The sequence below is a fragment of the Danio rerio genome, chromosome 6 (genome assembly GCF_049306965.1).
Source record: "Danio rerio strain Tuebingen ecotype United States chromosome 6, GRCz12tu, whole genome shotgun sequence".
In the NCBI taxonomy this organism is placed as follows: domain Eukaryota; kingdom Metazoa; phylum Chordata; class Actinopteri; order Cypriniformes; family Danionidae; genus Danio; species Danio rerio.
In genome coordinates, this window is record NC_133181.1 from 34,056,800 (window position 1) to 34,079,749 (window position 22,950).

Consider the following 22,950-nt stretch of genomic DNA (forward strand, 5'->3'; position numbering starts at 1 on the left):
TTTTCCTCGGACTCGAACACGATCATCATCGTCATGGTCAGCTCCTCTCTGCGAGCTAACAGGACTAACTGGTTGCGCCGGGACAGCCCTCCACACTAAGGTAAGTGGTCAGCCGGTAAGCGAGAAAAGGAACGGCATCATATCCCCACGTATCGTTCGCTTAAAAAATTAAATGCAGCCAGACATACCTCCAGCTACATTATTCGCAGTCTCCAGAAACATCCACGGGACTACGTTTCAGAATGAGCCTGGGTTGAGTTTTTGTGTTAGGTAGTAGTTATTTTCTTTTCTTTCATTTTGATCAGGTAAGTTAGAGGTTTAAAATAAAGGACTTTTTGTTTGTTATTTTTATTTTTTGTTATTTTAAATATCCTGTTTTTAAACCCCCCAAAAATTTTATTTTATTTTTTCTTTGTCTTGTGTTTCATGTTGTGCACCATCCCTATGCGGTGCGTAACAAAGGTGTGAATTGAAGCAAGTTGGAGCTAAACTCTGCAAGACACTGACCGTTTAAGTTTAGGCACCCTTGCAATAGTGTATTCAAAAAAACATAAGTGAAAATTCCACTTTGACACCATAATATTACAACGATTTTACATTGCTTTTATATCTTTGGTGAAACCACACTTGAACCTGAGTGTCCATTACATGTACAACACCGTACAAAGTAATCTACCAAGCAAACTGACTCAGAAAAGATGCCCGTTAAGAGACAGACCAGACAAACATATTCAATTAAAAATCATAGACATTTTAAAGCTGTTTTGTGGTATTTATTTAGTGTTGTTCAAAAAATGCCATGAAAACAATCCTTTATTTGTCAATAATATGTTCCTGTGACAATTATTAGTGTCAATTATACTTCCCCGAAGCACTACTTTTACCTAACTGCATACAAATATGATTCAGTACATTATTGAGGTTTTACAAAAATGTAGGCTAGAGAATTTATTTCCAATAGGCCTAGAGCAGTGGTTCTCAAACTTTTTTCACCAAGTACCACCTTAGAAAAAAATCGTCTCTCCAAGTACCACCTTACGACGCTATTTTTTAACCAGTATTAAAAAATAGCGTCGTGAGCCTAATTAAGCAGCTACAGGTGTGCACAGTTTTAAAACGATGCAGATTACTTCCTATTAGTAAGAATATGTATTATTGTCAGTCACTTTAAACATTTTAAATAGTCTGAACATTAACTGTGCTTGCAGATTAAAAAAAAAAAAAAGTTTTAGTTAAAATGTGCTTTTAAAAGTTCATTAAAAAATGGCGTTGTTCTTAAAAAGTAAAAAGAAAACTGCTGTACTTAAATCTAAAGTATTCATAGTAGCCTATTCATCAAAAGCTGGAAATGCTGCTTGGACCTTATAAATATAGGCTATATGTCATATTCCTACACTTTCAGACAAATCTTGAAATAAATGTTAAATGTACATGACAGGGTTCATACAGGCACAGCCTAATGAAAATCAATTCCAGCACCTATTTTTTTTTCAAGACTGACATGCTATGTATTGAAGACCTGAAATGTATTTTCAGCAACCCATAAAACATTGCATAAGAATAGATACAAATAAAAACCATTAACAATAATATTTATTAATCATATATTAATAATATAATAAACCTGCACTAAGTGCTTGTGAAATCTTTTTTGTACTCAAGTAAAAATACTATTACACTGATAAAATAACAAAAATTTTAGTAAATAATACTAATATTAGGTATATGAATTACTCTTTTAAAAAGTACTAGTTGGTTACTTTTGAAAAAAAATCTGATTTTCATTATGAAATCACTTTTTTTTTTAAGTGTAAACCTGATTTAATTGTTTGATTGCTTACATCCCAAAGCTAGATGAATAATTTGCACTAACAAAGGAATTATAGTCAATTTTTACCTTTCATGACAATTAATCTTTTTCAATAGCGCTGGTAAAACTACCAAATAATCTTTAAGGCCATAGAGACACTTTTTGCACATTTTTAAAAATATATATTTTTAAGCTTTGAAAGGTTAAATTAAAGTATATGGTAAAAAGATTTAAATTTAGCCTTTTATTTACATATTTCACACTATTTTCTTTACAATATGGCAAATTTGTTTCTTAAATAGCTGTACATCACATGTAGATTTTATTTTACACTTGATCTTAAACTAAAATAGAAACGTAAAAAAATACAAGTACACTGTCAGTAAAAAAAATAAAACAAATGACTTCATTTTACTTGAGGTATTTGAAATATGACGACACTACATTTATGAAAGCAGTGCTTTAAAAGCCTTATTGTAAATTCTGATAAATAAACAATAAGTAGGCTAACAATGGATTGCTTTGACCTGTAATGCTTTAGGACAGATCAGAATACAGCTAAATGTATAAATCACACAAATACCTCATCCAGAAACATTTCCAGCATAATTATTTTGTCGTAAAGAAATAAAAAATGTTCCACCTTTGCTAAAAGTAAGTTTCACTTCACAACACAGCCAAATAAGAAGACCATTAGCATTGTCATCGATCATGTATCAATCTATTTCTAAATATTTGATAACTTTGAATACTTTTGACTAAATTTAGTTAAGGAGCAAAGATAAATAATGTCTACTTTAATAGTGGAAAGATCGCGATTGTGTTCTATCTGAGCACACACGCGATCATGAGAGCACTGCAGTACATTTGAAAAAGCCTATTTAAGAGCTCGCATATCTGTTTTAGCGATTTGCGTACATGAATGCGCTCTCGTGTTAAAATAAAGCACTCGCCGTATTTGCAGAAATGAGTAATTGCGCAATACCTTCATTCCCGCGCCGCCATTAAGAATGTATTCGGAGGAGTGACAGGTCAGAGTCGACTGGCTGTCGGAGAGCGAAACGTGTATGAAGATCATCTAATAGGCAGGAAATATGTCCGCGGTTTAATTACTCTGCTAGACATCTCTGTAGTGAAAACATCCGAGAAGCATTATTCCAACAAAACATTTGTTTTTAAGTTGTTTTTTCTGTCTCTGCAACACAGAAAGCCTTTGTCCCGCCCTTACGTTTCACGCAACTAGACAAGGTCGACTGTGATTGGCCACTTTTCATGTCAGTCAAATCACGCTTCAGAATCAATTCTTAAACTTCGGAAACTGATTTTCAGCAGCTTATGACACAATGCACTAAAATAAACACTCCAAGCACAGCGCTGTGATCGTACGCTTCACAAAACAGCCAATGCTGATCACATCAATGTTATATTACGCATTAAAGGATTAAAAGTGTTAATTGCTTCTTTCATTATTCAGCGATTCCTCCGCGTACCACTAGGAGGAAGCCCGCGTACCACTAGTGGTACGCGTACCACAGTTTGAGAACCACTGGCCTAGAGTGTGCTGGTCATTTTCACACATGGATTACCCACTTCTGGAATTGATTTAACAGAATAGTTCTCTTAAAGATTAGATAGTGAAGGTGCTCCTATGTCAATCTCAACCAAAAAAGGGAACTCAACCCTTTGTAGAAGTAAACTAGTGATATTGCTTAAGGTTGTGAAAACAACTGAATCACGAATTGACACCATAATCAAAGCTAAAGAGAATTCTATAAATGGTCAATGGGTAAACCACTCTGTGAAAACTTTAAATTAAAAGTTAAATTTGTATTCCACCAGAGCCAGAGGTCAAATAAAATGTTGAAAAACTACAATAACCACATTAGTGTCAGTGGCTCAATATGCTACTGACTGACCTAGTTGGGAGATGCAGACTGTAAATTATATTATTAACAGCAATAATAACCACATTGGTCTTTTCTCTATAGCTCAAGCCTCCATTACAAGCTCTAAAATATTGTTTGGGAATTAGCCTCGGAGGCTTTGGATGAGTAACATTTTGACAAATGTCTTGAAATTGTCTAAATAATGTCTTTAGGTGTGGTAACCGTAGTATGAGCAGACTCAAGGTATTATTACACCTTAAGTCTGCATTACTTTCTAAGAAATCAGCCATCATTTGACAGTTATTACTTACTTTTTCCTCAGCAGAAAGAAATGTCCAAATGAATCTGTGCTGTCAAGCTTTTTTGTCATTATCTGAGAATCATTGCTCTCCATTAAAAAGAGCATTCATAAATTATCTCTATCCATGAACCTACTTGAGTCACAGCCAGTCTGTCTTCAACTTACAAACGAACACAACGGCAATGCTACAACAAAAAGCTAAAGGATCTAATCACTAAATTAGGTATCTTGACAACCATTCCTAATTGCTCCTTTTAAAATATACTAGGAAACCAAAAAGGGTTCCACATAAGGGCCTATATGAGCAATTCTTGATCACACCAAGAGCAGCAGCCTATGAAAGGCAAGAACATTGATGGCCTATCAAAAATAATTGGGCATAGTCAGCAGGGCTGTACGTGAACCTGTATATATTATAACGCTGAGTAAAGATAAAAAGGGTCACAGAGAGAGACTTTAATCAAAGAAGACTCCAAACGTCACGGTCACTAAGGCAGCTTGAAAGCACTATGCAGACATTTCAACTGCATTAATCCGAAGGAAAAGTGTCAATTGATGGTTAATAGGTGAAATGTAAAGGCCTTGACACAAACCATTGCAGTTGAACTACAGAGGCTATTAAAAATAAATAAATAAATAAAAAGGACAGCCTATAACAAGCTCTTTCTTTAGAAGTACTGTAAATCTCTAGAACTAATTATCACACCGCGTTGTTTAGTTATTGTTACTGGCAAACTGCTGTTAGTAGTTTCTGTAGATTCTAAAGGAAATTGTCAACAGTCTACATACACAGAGAAAACCACCTGTTAACATTCCTATTCTTTCGAAAAGGCTCCAAAATATGTGATTTAACATGTCATCTTTGCTCAAGGGCATTTAATTATCTAGCCAGGTTGTTTTAGACCAATTAGCTTTGGGGTAAAATGTAATTTACTTAGGTAAATGACAATCTGAATGAGAGGTAAATAAAATGATAAATATTTTGATTTGTAGATGTAGATTTGTCTGAAGTTCTCCAGGGTTCCCTGAAGCATAAAGCATTCTTCAGTTTTTTTTTATGAAAGCAAACACAGGTGCTCACCACATACACACTAGAAAGATTCATCCTTGTCTTGTGTTAGCGCTTTTATATACTTTTATTTCTGTCACAGTTGCACTTACAGATGTTTTTGCTATCTTAAGTAGTTTGTGCTGTTCTTGTTGTTTCTTTTTTCTACTGTAAATCAATGGTCTGATGGAGTTGAAAAATTTAAATCACACACAAGACACACACACACTGTGTGTGCATAAAAAAATGATAAAAATATGTGTTTTCTGATGATGTCATTTTTAATTTGCACAGAAAAGTATTCTTGGGCTTTAGGCTTTTATGCACCCGTCAAAAATGGCAATACATTTAAATTAGTCTCCTACAAAATTGGAATTCCTTTTCAAACATTTTCCAAGGGATGTTAAACAGAGCACGCGCAAGACTTCTAGAGAAAGTCTTTATTTCTTTTCATTTGTCTGAGGGTTCAATAGTATTAGCCCCTTAAGATTTTTTCCCCTGATTTCCCCCGAACCTAATTTGCCTAGTAAATCTAATTAACCTACTAAAGACTTTAAATTAACCTTGGTTCCACTTTATATTAAGTGTCCTTAACTACTATGTACTTACATCAAAAAATAAATACAATGTACTTACTGTGTTTATAATGTATTTGAGAACACTTGTGGTGCATTTGAGTTGGGATAGAGGTTGGGTTATGGACAGGTTTGGTGGCATGGGTTGGTTTAAGGGTGGGTTAAGGTGTAAGGGATGGTCAACAGTGTATTTACAAATGTAATTACAAAAGTTAATTACAGAAGTAATTACATACATGTATTTAATCAAGCATAAGTACACAGTAAATACATGTATTTACACACAAAGTACATTGTAACAAACTATTAATTCCTGTGTAAGTACATTTTAGCTAAGGCCACTTAATATAAAGTGGGACCTTAACCTTTAAACTGAATAATAGTATCTTGAAAATAACAAGCAAAATAGTATGTACAAAGACAGAAGAAATCTGTTGTTAGAAATTAATTATCAAAACTATTGTTTAAAAATATGTTTAAAAAATGTTCTCTGCTGAACAACAGCACTTTATGTTTAAATCATTTAAATAATGTCTAAGGGCTGATCAATTTTCCCTTCAGTTGTCTGTAACATGCGTATATGTTTTAACTGGATAAAGATATACAATCTTGCAAATCACGCCAAAGAGCAAAAACTTAAGTTTATGTCATAATAACATGACCACATCACAGTTCTAACCATAAGTAAAAAAATGTAGTTTATTTTCTTTCCTTTTGTGGCTCAAATCATGGCTGTATGCTTAATATAGATACAATAACATAGATTGAATTTTTTTCTGATTGCTTTGTTTTTTAAAACATTTGATGTCTTCAAACATGGATTCCACTTTTTTAAATTGAACTTTGGTGATTAGATCAGTGACCAGCTTTCTGAACACAAAATATCCAGTGTCTGCCCAATACCTGTGATTTATCCAAGTCATGATGAGATGAAGACCTTTGTGGCCAATTTGCAATTGCCTTCCACTGTTAACAATTTCCTGTAAAATCTACAGTAAGTTACTGGCAATCATTTGAGGCAAAAATATTGTATTTACATTTACAACACCATTTATCTTGTTCCATATGTGCAGTATTTACAGTATTGTATTGTACATCTTTACTGTAAAATATACAGTGATTTTTCACAATGCAACATTTAAATACAGTACCATACTGCATAACATATAGTACAAAAAACAGTTCATATTACAGTTAAATACTGTGCTGTTATCACTGAACTATGCTTTTGAGAGGGTGGCATGCTGGCTTAGTGGTTAGCATTGCCGTCTCACAGTAAGAAGTTCACTGGTTCGAGACCCAGCTGGGCCAGTTGGCATTTATCTGTGGAGTTTGTATTTTTTCTCTGTGTTTGTGTGGGTTTCCTCCTGATACTCCGGTTTCCCCCACAGTACAAGGACATGCGCTAGGCCCACACGGAATTTGTGCGTGCAGAATTCTGCAGATTTTTAGCCCATCATTGATTCTGTTTATTTACTTGTGTAAATGTGTGTAAAGTTATATTTATTCAGTTTTTAAATTAATTTCATTAATATAATTGACTAATATGAATATATTTATATGATTTATATACAATACAGTTTGTAAAGTAATACTTTCTGTTTTTTAGTAGATAACATTATATAAGAGACTTAGGGCCTACTCACACTATGCCATTCGTACCGTACCCAGGCCCGTTTCCCGGATCGTTTGAGAAGTGTGATTGCGCTGAATCGGGCTCAAGCACGATTCACTTGGCCGGCCCTGGCCTGGTTGGAAGAGGTGTGCCTGAGCGCGGTACACTTGGGCTTTGGCGCGGTACGCTTGTGTGTGAGTGCAAAACGCGCCAAAGCCCAAAACTGAAAGCGATACGTGACTTTTAAGGGGTTGTTTCATATGGATTTATTAATCATTCTTACTGTTCAGTGATCGCAAACCTCCGTAGTTTATTAAAGACGAGAACTCCTCACAGCATGACAGCTGCGCACCTTCAGCAGACCTCCTCATTCCTGCAGCACGAGAGCTTAATGATTGTTTATGAGCGCCAAAAGTGGCGGATCTGTTCGGTGAAATATCTGACTGCGTGTCACGGCATCCCTAAGGACTGTTTGGCGAAATATTTGACTGCATATCACTGTGTAACAAACGACTGAAACAATATAACTGGAGAAATCTCCACTGTGCTACTGGGTGAGAGTGTATGGCAAGCCGTTTTAGCATTTAAACCTTGTTCTGACTATCCATAAATATATTTAGAGATGTCTCTCTCTAATTATATTTTGACTAGTCATAATTATAATTCGACTAGTCAGATTGGAGATATCTGCAAATATATTATGACTGACTAGTCATATTCCTCCATTGACTTCCATTGAAAAATATTTGCAGATATCTCTAAATGAGTTTTGACTAGTCACAATTGTAATTAGAGATATCTCCAAATGAATTTTGACTAGTCAAAAATCCAATTCAAGATATCTACAACTGTAATTTGACTATTAGTAATTTAATTAGAGATATCTTCAAATATATTTGTAAATATCTCTAAATATGACGAATTAAAGATATCTCCAAATGTATTATGACTAGTAAAAACTCAGAGAAATCTCTAATTACAATTGTTACTAGTCAAAATTCATTTGGACATATCTCTAATTACAATTGTGACTAATCAAAACTCATTTAGAGATATCTGCAAATATTTTTCAATGGAAGTCAATGGAGGAATATGACTAGTCATAAGATATTTGCAGATATCTCCAATCTGATTTCGTACTAGTACAATTGTAATTGCAGATATCTCTAATTGTCATTCTGAGTAGTGGAATTATAATCATGACTAGTCAAAATATAATTAGAGATGTCTCTAAATATATTTATGGAGTCAGAACAAAGATTTAAATGCTAAAAAGGCTTGCCATAGAGAGCGCTTCTCACAGAACAGAGCAGCAGCGATGACGTAAGCGTGCCGAGGCCCGATATGGTGTGAGCGCGGGCCGTCGGGGGAGACGGGAGGGGGGACAAGCGTGCTTTGGCCCGGTTCGAGGCAACTGTACCTAGTGTGAGTACGGCCTTACTTTTTTATCAAATAAAGTGAATTTAATTGGAGTTGCATTGTAAACATTAAATAAAATTTAAAAAAGGTATTATTTTTTATTTCATTAAGGTTTTACTTATGATACTCCCAAAATCATTCCGCATAAATCCGCAGATTTTTACCAAAATCCTGCGCATAAATAGCAAAAAATGTCAGCAGATTTCGTCTGGCCCTATAGGTGAATTGGCTAAACTAGATTGTCTGTAGTGTATGAGTGTGTGAATAGGTGTTCCCAATTCTGGGTTGTGGCTGAAACGGCTTCTGCTACATAAAACATATGCTGGAAAATTTGGCAACCTCTGAAATAGAGACTAAGCTGAAGGACAATGAATGCATGAATGCTTTTGAGAATTATTTTAACATTTGAATTTACCATAAATCAATTTCAAGCTTCTCTGACAAAACAATGACTGTTTGAAATCTACTTAGAATATTCTTAGATCGCACAAAAAAGCAAATACTGATGGTTTAAATGCTTGAAAATTGTTTATTCTATTGTATGGCATCAATTCACAGGTCTGTTTGTCAGAGCCGAATCAGCATCAGCTTTTTTTGATCCGTATGTGTCTTCATTATAGGACAGTGCAGTTTAAACAAAAGTCCCATTGTTAAACTTTAATTCCCATGCCCACTGCGTCCATTGTCATTCGGCTGGCTGTCCGGAACAACCAAACATTCCTTCAGAATTCCGTCACGGAATGGATGACCCTGTTGAAAACAACTGAGCTTTTTTCAGTTGTAGAACTAGAGTACAGGACAAATCCAGTGCGGACGACAGTGGGTTTTAAGTGTTAAATTAACAGGCTTTGTTTCGTAAGGCTCAGCCATTAACAGCCGCTTTCAAACCACAGGCCCAATTTGTTGGGCTCACTGAGGCGAATCTTGAGTAAACTTTGCATAGGAGATGGAAGATAAATATTCCTCATTACCTAAAGAGAGGAATCAACAGCTCGAAGCAAATCCCTACGAGAGTGCACACCTCCACACATACACACTGTTGTCTTGTAATTACAGGAGAAGAACGTCTTCAAGAGCCACTCTTAGCAACTCCATTAGATGCAACAAAAATAGACGCAGAGTATACTTCACATGCATTATTTTACTGGAAAATCTATGCAGTCAAATAAACAGGAGAGAGAGAGAGAAAGATAGAGGAAGGTCTGTCACTAATGGCCTTCTCAGACACTGACAATTAAATTAAATCTGCTAGTGTGTAGGCTCTCTTGTATTGCTTTCTTCTGTGCACTTTTCTCTGACTGCTGTGAGAGTCTGTACTTTCACATAACTCCTCCTGAGTGCATTTAAGACAGCAGCTCTCAGATTCCAGTGCACAGAAAGCAATGCAAACTATAAGCAATGCAGAATTATTAGTGGTAAAAAAACAAACGCATTTCGTTCAAAAGAGATGTAAATCTTCTACACTAAAAATCCAGAGATCCGCATGAATTCATTCATGTTTTCACAGCACAAGCAGATTAGGTTAACTTAATAAACGTAGGTGTATTTAACATAAAAGGATTTGGTATTCAAAAAATCTAAAGAATTGTGTTGATTCAACTAGTTTTAAATATGTAGCTTAAACAAGCAGCAGAAATCATTTTTAAAGAGTTCTTCAGTCTGTTTCTGTCCGCCTGACCTTCTGTCTCTTGTTTTTGAGTGAAATAGTTTTGAGAGGGATGCGAGGGCCAGATTCACATACCAGTCTTAAATTGACAGAAAAAATCTAACAGAAAAAAAGAAAGATACTTAATGTTTTGAATTTCAGACTGCTTAAAAATTGTTAGTAGATGTTGGTTTATGTATTCTACTCATATATTACAGGGCAATTATTTGAAAACTTTTAAATCTTATGAACTACAGTTCAAATATCTTAAGTAAGATTTTTTTAGCATTGTATTCAATCATAATAATAATTTGAATAAAAACAGGAAAGACATGTTTTTACAAAAATAAATTTTAAGTCAATCCTGTTTGAAGCATTCAGTTCATTAAAACCTTAAAGAGCCACTATTATGCATTATACTGTAAAAGGTCCTTTTTCAGTTTTGGGGGGTCTCCAAAAACAATATCGTCTTATGCATTTATTTTTACCTAATTATCTAAACGACTACAGTATATATAATTTGTTCAGTGATTTATTTGTTCCCAAACCCCTTCTTTGCGTGAAGCTAATCTGTGCTGATTGGTCCGATGACCAAGTCCGTTGTGATTGGTCAACTGGGTTCAGCGTGAGACAGAGAGAAACGCCCACCATGCTTATGAAGTAGCACAGAGTATGTGAGAACCCAATGCAGGAATGCAATAAAGCAATGCAGTTAAACACCCGCATATTATTATACTCTTAAACCCAACCCTACAATGACACACATTCAGTATTAATCTACAGAGTAGCAAAAGTTGAACTATTTTTAAAATTGACCGCACCGTACGTGTGAGGAACAGCTGATGGTGGCCACAGCAATAACAAACGGCAGAGGATCGCAAGTTCAGAAACACATTTAAATCAGTAAGGAAAGAAGCACACATTGCTTAAAGTTGTTTTGGATGCAATATGTGAATATTGCATCTGTGAATCTCTGCTGCTTCTTCTTTAAATAGCAAATGGCCAACAAGTTATTTTTATCAACAATCAGAAAAAATGACAGGAACCAACACAGCACTAGGTTGGCTATACTGTGGTATTATTGTGAAAATTAATTTTAACCCTTTATTCACCACAGCTAAATCTCCATCTGTCAATGATCATCACCTTCGCGTCACGATCACACGTCATGTGAAAAGCATTTACATTTTACCACATCTGGCACTACATATTTGGTGATATATACTGTGTCGACGTCAATGCGTTCAGGGAAAAGATCTGAACCCAACACGATTCATTTATTTGACTTTGAGTCGACTATTTCGTTAAAAAATCAATTATTTTAAACATGGTGCACTTTCAGTTTTAAACCTCAGCAGGATGTTTCCATTCATTTAGTGCTGTGTTACACATTGCATGGAAGGTCATTTTCAAAAACCCATAATAGGGGCTCTTTAAAAAAGTCAGATATAATGATTTCATTATCTTTAAAAACAAACATATCTGGTAATGTGTTAAATGAAAGTAAACATTTAATTTAGACATTATATTCTCGGATTATCTAGATAATACCGCTTTATTGAATACTAACATGTTGAATTATAGCTAATTTACTAAAGAGGGAATTACTTAAATTAATTATTATCAATTTCAATTCATATATCTATATTTCAATATATATCTATTTTTTTCACTTGCGTGATTTGGTAATATAGTAGGTTATATATTTTATATATGTTGTATTTATCTAACTGCTTTTTTAATAACAATAAGACAAGATATTCTTATTCTGATTTATACAGCAGAATTCATTTGATTTTTTTCTTGTTAAATGTACACATTCCATAGGTTATGTTCTGGTAATTGAAAAATTTAATGGCACCATATACTGTATTGGTCTCTTAATTCTTTTTTTATTTTAGTCTGTGGGTCAAAATAAAAAATGTGAGTTGTGTGATCCATTTTAATGCATTTTGAGTTGTGTGATCCATTTTACTTATGTAAACGCAGCTCTGCTGAGCTTTGCAACAGTAATATACATACGTCATATACTTTATGTCAAGAACGTCAGTAATTCCTTTGTTGATTTAACAAAACAGTGTAAACAAACTGGCTCTGCGATCCTATCAAAACAGTTTGTTTGAACCACCTAAAGATGTCTAAAACACCCGGAGAGAGCTATCTGTTATCATTCCAATTCATCTCCACGGCTTTTACTCGGCTGACACACAGTATGTGACTTCAGAACTACACAGCCGCAAGTGTTGTCATCTTTGCTCAAACACAACCCACCTGCAGACTTCTGCAAGATGCACACCATCATCTTCTCCAGGGGGAACAGCACAATTGAGGTCATGCAGAACGGCTACTCATTCAAATCATTAGCTTTCCACAAATTTAACACACCACTCTGCCTTCTTTCCAGACAATCCAAACATTTACAAAGCTGGAGGGCCTGCAGCTGCTGGAGGAGGAAACTGTCCACCAGCCTTTTTTGGCATTTAAAAGCATGGTTTTGAAGAGATTCATGCGCACAAAGTGACTTTTACCCTTTCAAGAGAGGTTTCAGGAATGAAAGAACTGCATGTGAGTGCAAAAAAAGCTGGTTTTATGTTGTATGGGTTTATAGATTTAGGTTTTAAAGGGAACGCTGTGGCTGTGTATCAAGACTTGACATTATATGAATGACTTAATATAATGTAAATGATGCTTTATTGTGAAATAATGTAAAATAAAACAGATGACACGATTATGTTATATAAAAAAAAAATCAACATTACTTTGGTGCATGGAGCAAAAAGCTGCATGAAGTGGCACCATTTGATTATTTTGTATCAACATTTGGCCAGCTTTTACAATAGAAGCACATAGAGATGGAGCCCCCAGATTACATCGTCAAAAACGATGGCTGTGCCCAGGTTCTAAAGCAGTTCACGGATCATTTGGTAATGGGCCGCAAAATAAATCATTAATTATTTCTGTTTTATTTTCTATCTGAGTCTGAACAATCTTTTATTTTTAGCTTTTATTCTGAAAAATGTTTTATTTTGAAAAATGATAGTATCCTCTCGCTTACATCTCTGTCACTTGAGCACCCAAATTTAACTAACAAGCAGCAAAATGAGTAAGCAGCTGTGTAAACAGCTTTTCATCTTGTTTTACATTTGAGCAACTGAATGCTGAAGTCTATTTAACTGATTATATTTTAATTACATCACAACATCGATGCTGTAAAAAGAACTGTATCAAATTGAAAAAAGTCACATTAACCGTTCACCAGAAGTTTATCAGTATGGGAAGAAAAATTTGCTCTGCATATACCCTATTGTTAAGCGTTGACTGGTCTCATTCATTCATTTTCTTGTCGGCTTAGTCCCTTTATTAATTCGGGGTCGCCACAGCGGAATGAACCGCCAACTTATCCAGCGAGTTTTTACACAGCGGATGCCCGTCCAGCCGCAACCCATCTCTGGGAAACATCCACACACACACACTCATACACTACAGACAATTTAGCCTACCCAATTCACCTGTACCGCATGTCTTTGGACTGTGGGGGAAACCAGAGCAACCGGAGAAAAACCCACGCGAATGCAGAGAGAACATGCAAACTCCACACAGAAACACCAACTGAGCCGAGGATCGAACCAGGATCGAAGGTTTGGGGCCACTAGTCTAAAGTAAATGTAGATTTTTTTTTTGGAACATAAACATGTTTTTCTACATATTAAAAAAAAAGAGGGATCGTTTACCATATATTAAGGCATTTAAGTTCTGATACCCATGGTAGAAATATAAATTAATAAATAAATAAAATAATTAAATATTACTAAATATAATGAAAACAAAACTGAAATTATTTGAAAGCTTTAAAGCTTTTTTAAATGTTACTAATGACGAAAAAATGGGTTTCTCAGCAGCAGAAATATCATTGTTGGCTTAGACAGCCGTGAATGAGATAGTATCACAATTACATTTTTTGCATTCCAATCTGCTCAAGAAACAACAGAAAAACTCCACAGTAGAGTGTTCATGACTTCAAAAAAATGAAAAAAATAAAAATAAATACTGCACTGATAATGGGAGCCATAAGAGAGAACAATATCAAATTTACTCTCCCACGATCCACCCATAGACACATTCATTACAATCACTAGTTTTGTTTTGGAATTTGATGCAAAGATTATGCATACAAAGTATAGCTTAATAAATGTACATACATTGTTTTTATTCAAAAAAATATTCAAAGATTTAAGATGCTGATGATGTATCTTTGTGGTGCTAAAATTTGCACTTTTATTGTACACCTGTTTATATGCAGATATAAAATTTTTGCTTACACACGCTGTGCGTTCATGAGAGAAAAAGAGAAAGAGAGAGCGAGTGAGCAGTAAAAACATGCTGAATAAAAACTTGAATAAAAAGTCCTGAATCAATATTGGAGTAAGGATGACACCATGGCTGAAGTATTTCTTTTAGACAGGTTATGTTATGTTTTAAAATTATTTTAATCACACAAAGCTGATGTAGATTTTGAAATGATTATAAATGGGTTATATGCACAGAAGTGAGATAAGCATAAATACCGTAGATTTTATTTATTTAACAACAAAACCCAAGTAGTGCTATTCTGCCTTGTCTGCTTTACTGAGGTGAAGTAGGCTTTATATTCACATCACATTAGTTCATTTTTTTTTTTAAATGACGACCTGTGACCTATATTGTTTACCATTCTTATCTAAATATTCGGTCAAAAATAGCATGTAAGTATGGCTTAGTAATGAGTGTAATTCCTGCACGCCACAAGCACTAGTTGCTTTAGCTCAACACATGAGAGCAGGGCTGGAGTGGGACTCCTTTTCAGCCCTGAAGTTTCAAGCCTCAGACCGGCCCACCTCAGTTCACGACTGACTATATTAAAATAAGGTAATTTCCAGTTGAGTTTCTAATGACACTATCACGTCTTTTTCAAGGAAACAGCTGCTTTAGAACTTCAAATTTGTTTTATAAATATGAGAACATTAAAGGGTAGCTAAATCTCACAATATCCTTTACTATATCTGAATATATATTTAAAAATTCTTTATGGATATCCAGTCCTTTGTTACAGTGATCGCACAAAAAATAGAATAAAAAAAAAATTATTCAGGTGAGGTTCAAACACGAGTCGGCGGCGGCATAACGCAACGTGCTGACCACTGGACCACAATGGCCAGCATTGCACTGTCACTGTTTATTCTCCCCTTTTTTTGATTTCTGATCAAGTTATGTCAGATTTATTAGTGTAGTGAATCATCTAATTTTTATTGAGCAGGTGTTATATTCATTAATATTAATTATTAGAATTCTTATTTTCACCAAGGTGCCGCTGTTTGGGGTCGAATGACCTGCAGGCTGCATTTTGCTCACGGGCTGTGAGAAAATAAAAAGAGTGGGGCTGCGGCAAAATAATGAAAAAAGTGTGAGGCTATGGTCAAAAAAACTAATAAATAAATATAGTGTCACTGCTGAAAATGCAAGCAGCTAGGGACACCGGCCCTCGAGGCCAAAAACGGACCGGCCCACCGGGAACTCTCCCGGTCCTACCGATTAGCCAATCCGGGCTTGCATGCGAGAGGGTTCTGCTGTCATCTTTAAGGTGCGCATGCTCGTGTTTCAGGATGCGTGGACCTTTTTTTAATAACAGTTCCTTTTTCAACAATGTAAAATGTAACATTTCATCTCAATGCCAAAAAATGCTTCTAAATCATAACATTTACACACTTCTTTTCAGTTTCAGGTTTCTTCTTAATTATATGCGGTGCAGCATTATTTAGACGACTCTGATTTTGTGTTTCTTTTTGATCTTTCCTGATGTCAAAGGAGCGAAGCGACAAAGAAAGCTGATCCTAACTAGCCCTCTTATGTGCATTCAAAATGCTGATTGGCTAACAGAAAACAACGTATGAAGCCAAGCTAGAGACTTTACAGATAAAACCTTTTTTGTTTTTGTTTTTTATAAAAAGTCATTAAATGTAAAAAACTTCACATAATGTAAAAAAGTTGTAATTTAATAAGAATATGTGAATAACTCAATTTTGACAAAAATATCAGCTAGAATTCTAAGGTGACGATATATTAAATACATTATTTATATAAATTATAAAATATAATAATATTCAACAATTTATAATATTAATAATTTAATTTGGTATATTAAACAAAGAATAATAAAAATGACGATCATAGCAAAATGACTAAAAGAAACTAAACAAATATGGAACATAAATAATGTAAATAAAACCATTAAATTACTTACAAAAACTATAAATATAGCACTTTAGCTATATTAATGAACAAATATTTTTGGTATTTCGTATCACTGAGTGACTTTAATAGTTTTATTTTGTTGCTTTTTTTCTATTTCCTTAAGTAACTAAAATATTTAAGTTTTATTGTTTGCATTTGTGTTTTTCTTTAACTATAACAACACTGCCATACTGTTGCCAAAATGTACAGCTGCCAGTATAACTTTGCTCAAAATCTGTCTGACGGACCTAACAAAAATTACCCAACAAACCTAAAAATATTGCACTGATACTAAACATGCCGTACATTACTTTTCTCTATCGCTAACAACACAGACTTGTGCTTCTAAGAACGGGGCGTTTGAAATGAGAGCTTGCACACTATTGTCACTATTTTTGTTTTGGAAGGCAGCTCTTCTTCCCTGGCAGGCCTTAAAAGCATATGTGCAGATCATTTAGCCTAGGAGCATTTATAATGCAGTACGATGCAACTATAACATGAGCGAGGGGGTGGTGGTGGGGTTTAATTCCCTTACTGTAAGCCTCCAGCATTGGGAATATCAGAGCATATTTCAAATCCGGGACATTCGCCAAACGAGAAGACAACCCCTTTTTTGTAGGATTTCATTTTCTCCCCAATGTCCACCATTATAGAAGCTGTTATTTGCTCTTACGTTTGTGATGACTGTATCAATATTTCCTCTGCTTTTCTCGTTTCCTTTCTTGGTAATCCTCATTCTGTTTCACTCTTCACAGCTCTTAAACTTGATATCAGCTCTCAAACTGAAAGAATAGGTTGATAATGCCATGTGAATCCGGTGTTTCCCATACATTGATTTATTTGTGACAGCCCGCCACAACATGAACACTGGCCACCATAAACAGGGTAGACAGTTCCCGTCAGTTTAATTGCCGTTCTATACTACAGTGCACAGAAATACTCAGAATTTAAGCTCGCAAACAGAGACAACACTGACTCAAACAGTCAGGTACACAGAAATCTTGTTTTCAATTTTTTCATTGGGATATTATTCATAGAATAGCTTTGATAGCACACTAACTAGTTACAACAATGTGGTGGTAATTTTTATAATAAACTTATCTTCACTATTTTTAGAGAGATGCTGCAGACACAGGTTCACATGTATACACAATCTCTCACTCATTAAGTCTTTCAAAAATGATGTATTTCCAAACTACTTCATCCGTATGTCTGATTTAAAGAGTTTAGAATGCTAGCTTTAAAGATAACAAATCGGTTACATATAAATAAAATTAGGGTAGTTTCGTGACTCCATGGTGTTCTTTAAAATCATGCAGCGCGCACTTGAGGTTTTTCAGTTACATAAAGCCTTCATACATAGAGATGAACTAATTGACTAAGTCGGAATCGGTCAGTTTTTCACATGAACGGCCATGAACAGTGATTTCATAGAGAAGACTGCGCTCACACTCACAGCCACCAAATCTAATGTTTATTTTAATATTACTTTTTTTTCGGTTTTAAATAATGTTTTATTTTTTTTAATCAGTCTCTTTTTAATAGAACAAATGTATAGATTTTTTTTTGTATATGCTGTCAATTATAGTCTTTAGAAAGAAAATCAGAATCAGCCAAGACAATTGCAATCAGTGCATCTCTGTTTGTACATAATACAGAACAGTATGACGAACCTACAATGTAATAAAGCGATATAAAAGTACAAAAATTTTCAATTCAAAATGCTTTAATTTTTGAGCAGACTCTAAATATGGATACCTTCTCAGCACTTAATGGGACAGCTCTGTCTTAAAGGGATAGTTCACCCATAAATGAACATTTACTCACCATTTACTCACACTCTAGTATTCTAAACTTTCATGAATTTCTTTGATATTCTAAAAAATGTGGTGAATTTTTTTTTGTTTGTTGTTGCTACAGTTGAAGTCAATGGCTGTTTTTTCCATAATTCTTCAAAATGTCTTCTTTTAACCTACACAAAAGAAATATGGTTTCCGCTACATTCATTCTTCCATGGTGGGGCGCCAAACCAAAATTCATCCCACCACGGCTACATTACAGCTTTTCATTCAAAACATTCAGTCATTGTTGTTGTTTTTTTAATAGCGGGTGATAATCGCGCCAAAACGCATTAAAAGGTAAGTGAATTATAACAGCCAAACCTTTCTGTAATCGTATTAGTGCTATGTGTTGTTTAACTCTTTAAGGTAGCATGCTGACTGACTGAGAGGTGCGTGATGTGGGAGGCCAGCAAACACGATGTAGCTTTCAGTTAAGATGAACACAGTTTCCATAATTAAACTTTATCTATAGATAAAGGTCTATGATTTTGCATACAATGACTTTATCTTGCTGGAGTTTATAGCTGTTTCACTTTACTTCAGGACGTATTAATGTCACTCTGTAGGTCTATTGGAGACATTCATAAATATTTCTAGCAAATCCATAAAATGTTGAAGACATACTTGTTACATAAATACACTAATTTGCATTTCAACAGCATTTATTTGAGAGCGCTCAAGAAGATCTGCGCTTGAGCAACGTATATTTGAGGGGGCGTGGAAGTTTTGTGCACGAGCAGAGGAAATCAGCGTGCAAGTAAAAAGATTCACATGCGCGTATTACATGAATGCGATCTCGACTCATGACATTTGTTAATTTGTCATTTAAATAATGCCATAGGTACATGGCAGATTTGTGTAAAAGGCCTGCCACCACAGCTTGATAAAAACCTAGAGGAAACACTGAACTCAAACAGGTTTAGAAGAAACAGGTTTAGAAGAATTAGTGAGGGAGGACATGGTAACAGGTGATCTATACCTTCCCAAGACCAATAAATTGATATTTCATGTCAAACTACCGGAGAGATAAGTGAAACTAAATTGCCAGTCAATGCAAATTGTGCTATACAAATAAACCTCACACTATTCCTCACACTATTTAAAGAGCAGCTATAATCCCCCTTTTTGCAAGATGTAAAATGTGTTAGTAAGACCAGCAGGGGGGTGCTCAACCTGCGGTCTGTGTGGGTCCTAATGCCCCAGTATATTGATGTGGACTCTATACTGCTTAGTAAATGGCATCTTTCGGATGAGATGTTAAACCGAGGTCCTAACTGTAAGTGGTCTTTAAAAATGCCAGGATGTCATTCGAAAAAGAGTAGGGGTTTACCCCGGCATTCAGTCCAAATTTGCCCAGTGGCCTCAGTCCATCATGGCCTCCTAACCATCCCCATATAATAATTGGCTTTATCAGTCTGTCTCCTTTCCACCAATCAGCTGGTGTGTGGTTTGCAGTCTGGCACAATATGGCTGCCATTGCGTCATCCATGTGAATGCTGCTCACTGGTAGTGGATGAGGAGATACCCCCCAAAAATGTGTTAAGCACTTTGAGTGTACAGAAAAGCTCTAAATAAAGTTATTATTCTTATTATTATAAAATATAAAATTATTATTATTACTACTAAATATAAAACCATTATTAATTATTTATTAATTTTCTTTTCGGCTTAGTCATTAAAAAATATAAAATTATTATTATTATTATTATTATTATTAAATAAAATAAATAAAATAAAATAAGTCTCTGACATCCCTAGAGTGTGTATGTGAAGTTTCAGCTAAAAATACCACATAAATAATGTTTTATAACTCTTTGAAATTGCCCCTTTTAAGCATTGATCCAAATTGTGCTGCTTCAGCGACTGTGGCTTTAAATTCAAATGAGATTGTGCTCTTTTTAAAAGAGGTGGAGCTACATTAGCATAATGGAAGATTCAAAACAAAACTACTGTTCTTTCTGCGAAAAACTGAAAATGTGAAGTGTGTAAGGCAGAATATGGAGACTAGTGTTCATTCGAGCATCCTAAAACTCCACGATTATAATCCTCTTAGTCACTGACATCAGACGGCTGCTTCTCACTCAGGGCTGTTAATGCTAATGAGGGAGAGATCATCACTAATGAGTGGGACTTTTCCTGTCTGATGACATACACAAAAGGAGAATGTCAAACAAACAGTTTCTGCTGATTTTTTGTTATCAAGTGTGATTATAAAAAATAGTGTTAATTAATTTTAACCATTAGAGGCTGGATATATTCACACACTGCTGCCGCACAACTGTGTTTAAACCACTTATAAGAGTGATTTTTTTTTTTTTTTTTGCATAATAGGTCCCCTTTAATGAATAGAAAATGTATTAAAAACAAAATGGAAAAGATATAAACTTCCACAGCGTGACAATTATAATCAGTAAATAAATATGTTGGCATTTCCACATTTGCAGTATTTAGCTGCTATACTGTTTTTAAATTACTCACTATGTATCACTATGAACTGTGTCCGCCTATGAAATGTATCGGCCAGTGGGAAACACTGGAATAACTCATTTTGAAATAGTTTCCGGCAAGTATTGAAGAGCAAAAGTAAGGCTGGAGTCTGATCCTTGACACCGGAGCCTCTACTGGAGAGCTGGCAGGAGGTGACAAGCCCCGAGCGGCTGGAGGATGAGATCATCACGGCGTTTCACCTTTATCCCTGGATACTGCTAATTAGAGCATGTGGGAATGTTTGCCATGCTGCCAGGGGTTTTGGGCACTGACGACATTTAGCAGGCCGGAATCCCATCATTACATGAAGGTGCAGGTCGATAATCAGCCTTAGGTTTAGCACTGGACTGCTCAAATATGTGTGAAATTTGTGGCTGTAATAAGAGTAATCGTGCAGCTGAGACTTTATCCGACTGTGGCCACATGCGACTTCACTTTGGGCTTGATTTATATGAAATATCATTCTTAATTTGGCATTTACTAGTGCTTCAGTTGATGTATTTCTCCAAGTGCTGGAAATTTATACCTTTATCTTACTTATAATATTGAAAATTGTTTTCAAATTACTTTCGTTTTAAACACTTACTAATAAATGACTAAAACCAGAAGCTGTTTGTTCATATTATTTAATTCCCCCGAGCTAGCATGAGCTGTTGCAAAAATGGTATTTATTATTGTACATACAGTATATTATTGAGGAAAAATAAATACTTTGACAAATTACTGTTAGGTAATGTTAAATAATGCATTAGTAATGTTATCTAATGTACAATAACTATCCAGTGTTATGATTTATCATTAAGATGTGCACAGATATATTTAAAACATTTCCTTTTAATGTTGCATATTTCATGTTTGGGTAGTTTTTAACTCAACTAGATTATACATTTGAACAAGACATTCGCATCAGAATAAACTAAACCTATATTAGTTATTGAAATAGCTCTATTTACGATTGTAGAGTTTAGCCCTGAGCAATGTTCCTATCAAGCAGTCGTTTCTCCTGAATTTCAAAGGAAGAGGTGACTGACTGTTACAAAAATATTGTTCCAGGATCAACAAAGAGCATTAATCCAGGAACACGTCCTACTTGGCTACATGTTTAGTGCAACTCAGAATAGATTTGACCTCTCATGTACCCTGAAGCAAAAGAGCTTTGATCAACGGTGGATTTTCATATTGTCATGAAGCCAAATGATGCCACAATTTTTAACTCAGCTGCTCAGAAAATAATTCTAATAACTAAATAAAGAATAAAAGTGAAAAATAGATACTGTATTTGAGCTACATTTCAAAGCACCTTGACAGCTTTAAAATGTGAGAATGCTGACCATTTGGACAGGTTTGCAACTAAAACCTTGCACAGAATCTTTGTTTCACCACGACAACATTTAGAGAGAATTGATGCATTCATAAGAGAAAATTGTCATAATTACAGTAGCTGAAAGATTGACCAATTTCTAAACATTCCACAGGTAAAATACTAAAATGATCCCACATTATGAACAGAACTCAACATACTAAACGGTTGTATGTTGGGACAATAAACAGTTTACTCAAAAAATAATAATAAATTGTGCATTTATTTGCCCTCCACACATACAGTCCAAAGCTCTGAGTTTTTTTCGTTTTTTCAACACATGATATTTTGAAAGCTGTTGGTAACAAGTGGACGCTACCCACTGACTATTGTATTTCAGCTGTACTCCACTTGTTACCAGCGTTCTCTATTTTGATTTAAGAGAAAAAAAGCATACAGTTATACAGAATTAAAACAAAATTAAGGTAAGTAAATGGTGAGCAGAATTTAATTTAAGGCGGTCTATCCCTAAAACTGACATTGCAAATCTCTACCATATTTAATAAGTATGGATATGTTACAATGTGCTGTTTGTTTACATTTGTAAGGTCTGAAGGAGTGGAAATGCTGACGACAGACCAGTGAATTTGCAGATCTTGTTATTTAAAATGTTTAGATAAATTCTACAGCATAACATACAGTTGAAGTCATAATTATTAGCCCTCCTGAATTATTAGACCGCTTGTTTCTTTTTTC

At 34.9% G+C, this 22,950-nt stretch overlaps 1 protein-coding gene and 1 long non-coding RNA gene across 3 annotated transcripts in view; both read right to left on the minus strand.

Moving 5' to 3' along the window:
- raver2 (ribonucleoprotein, PTB-binding 2) overlaps positions 1–22,950 on the minus strand; it is a 145,759-nt gene that overhangs the window by 110,241 nt on the left and 12,568 nt on the right. The window lies entirely within an intron of this gene.
- LOC141386305 (uncharacterized) lies at positions 4,717–13,016 on the minus strand. The gene is made up of 3 exons (XR_012408020.1): positions 8,677–13,016; positions 5,986–7,258; positions 4,717–5,608 (listed from the first exon to the last, which is right to left on the minus strand). It is a non-coding gene; the product is annotated as an uncharacterized lncRNA (long non-coding RNA).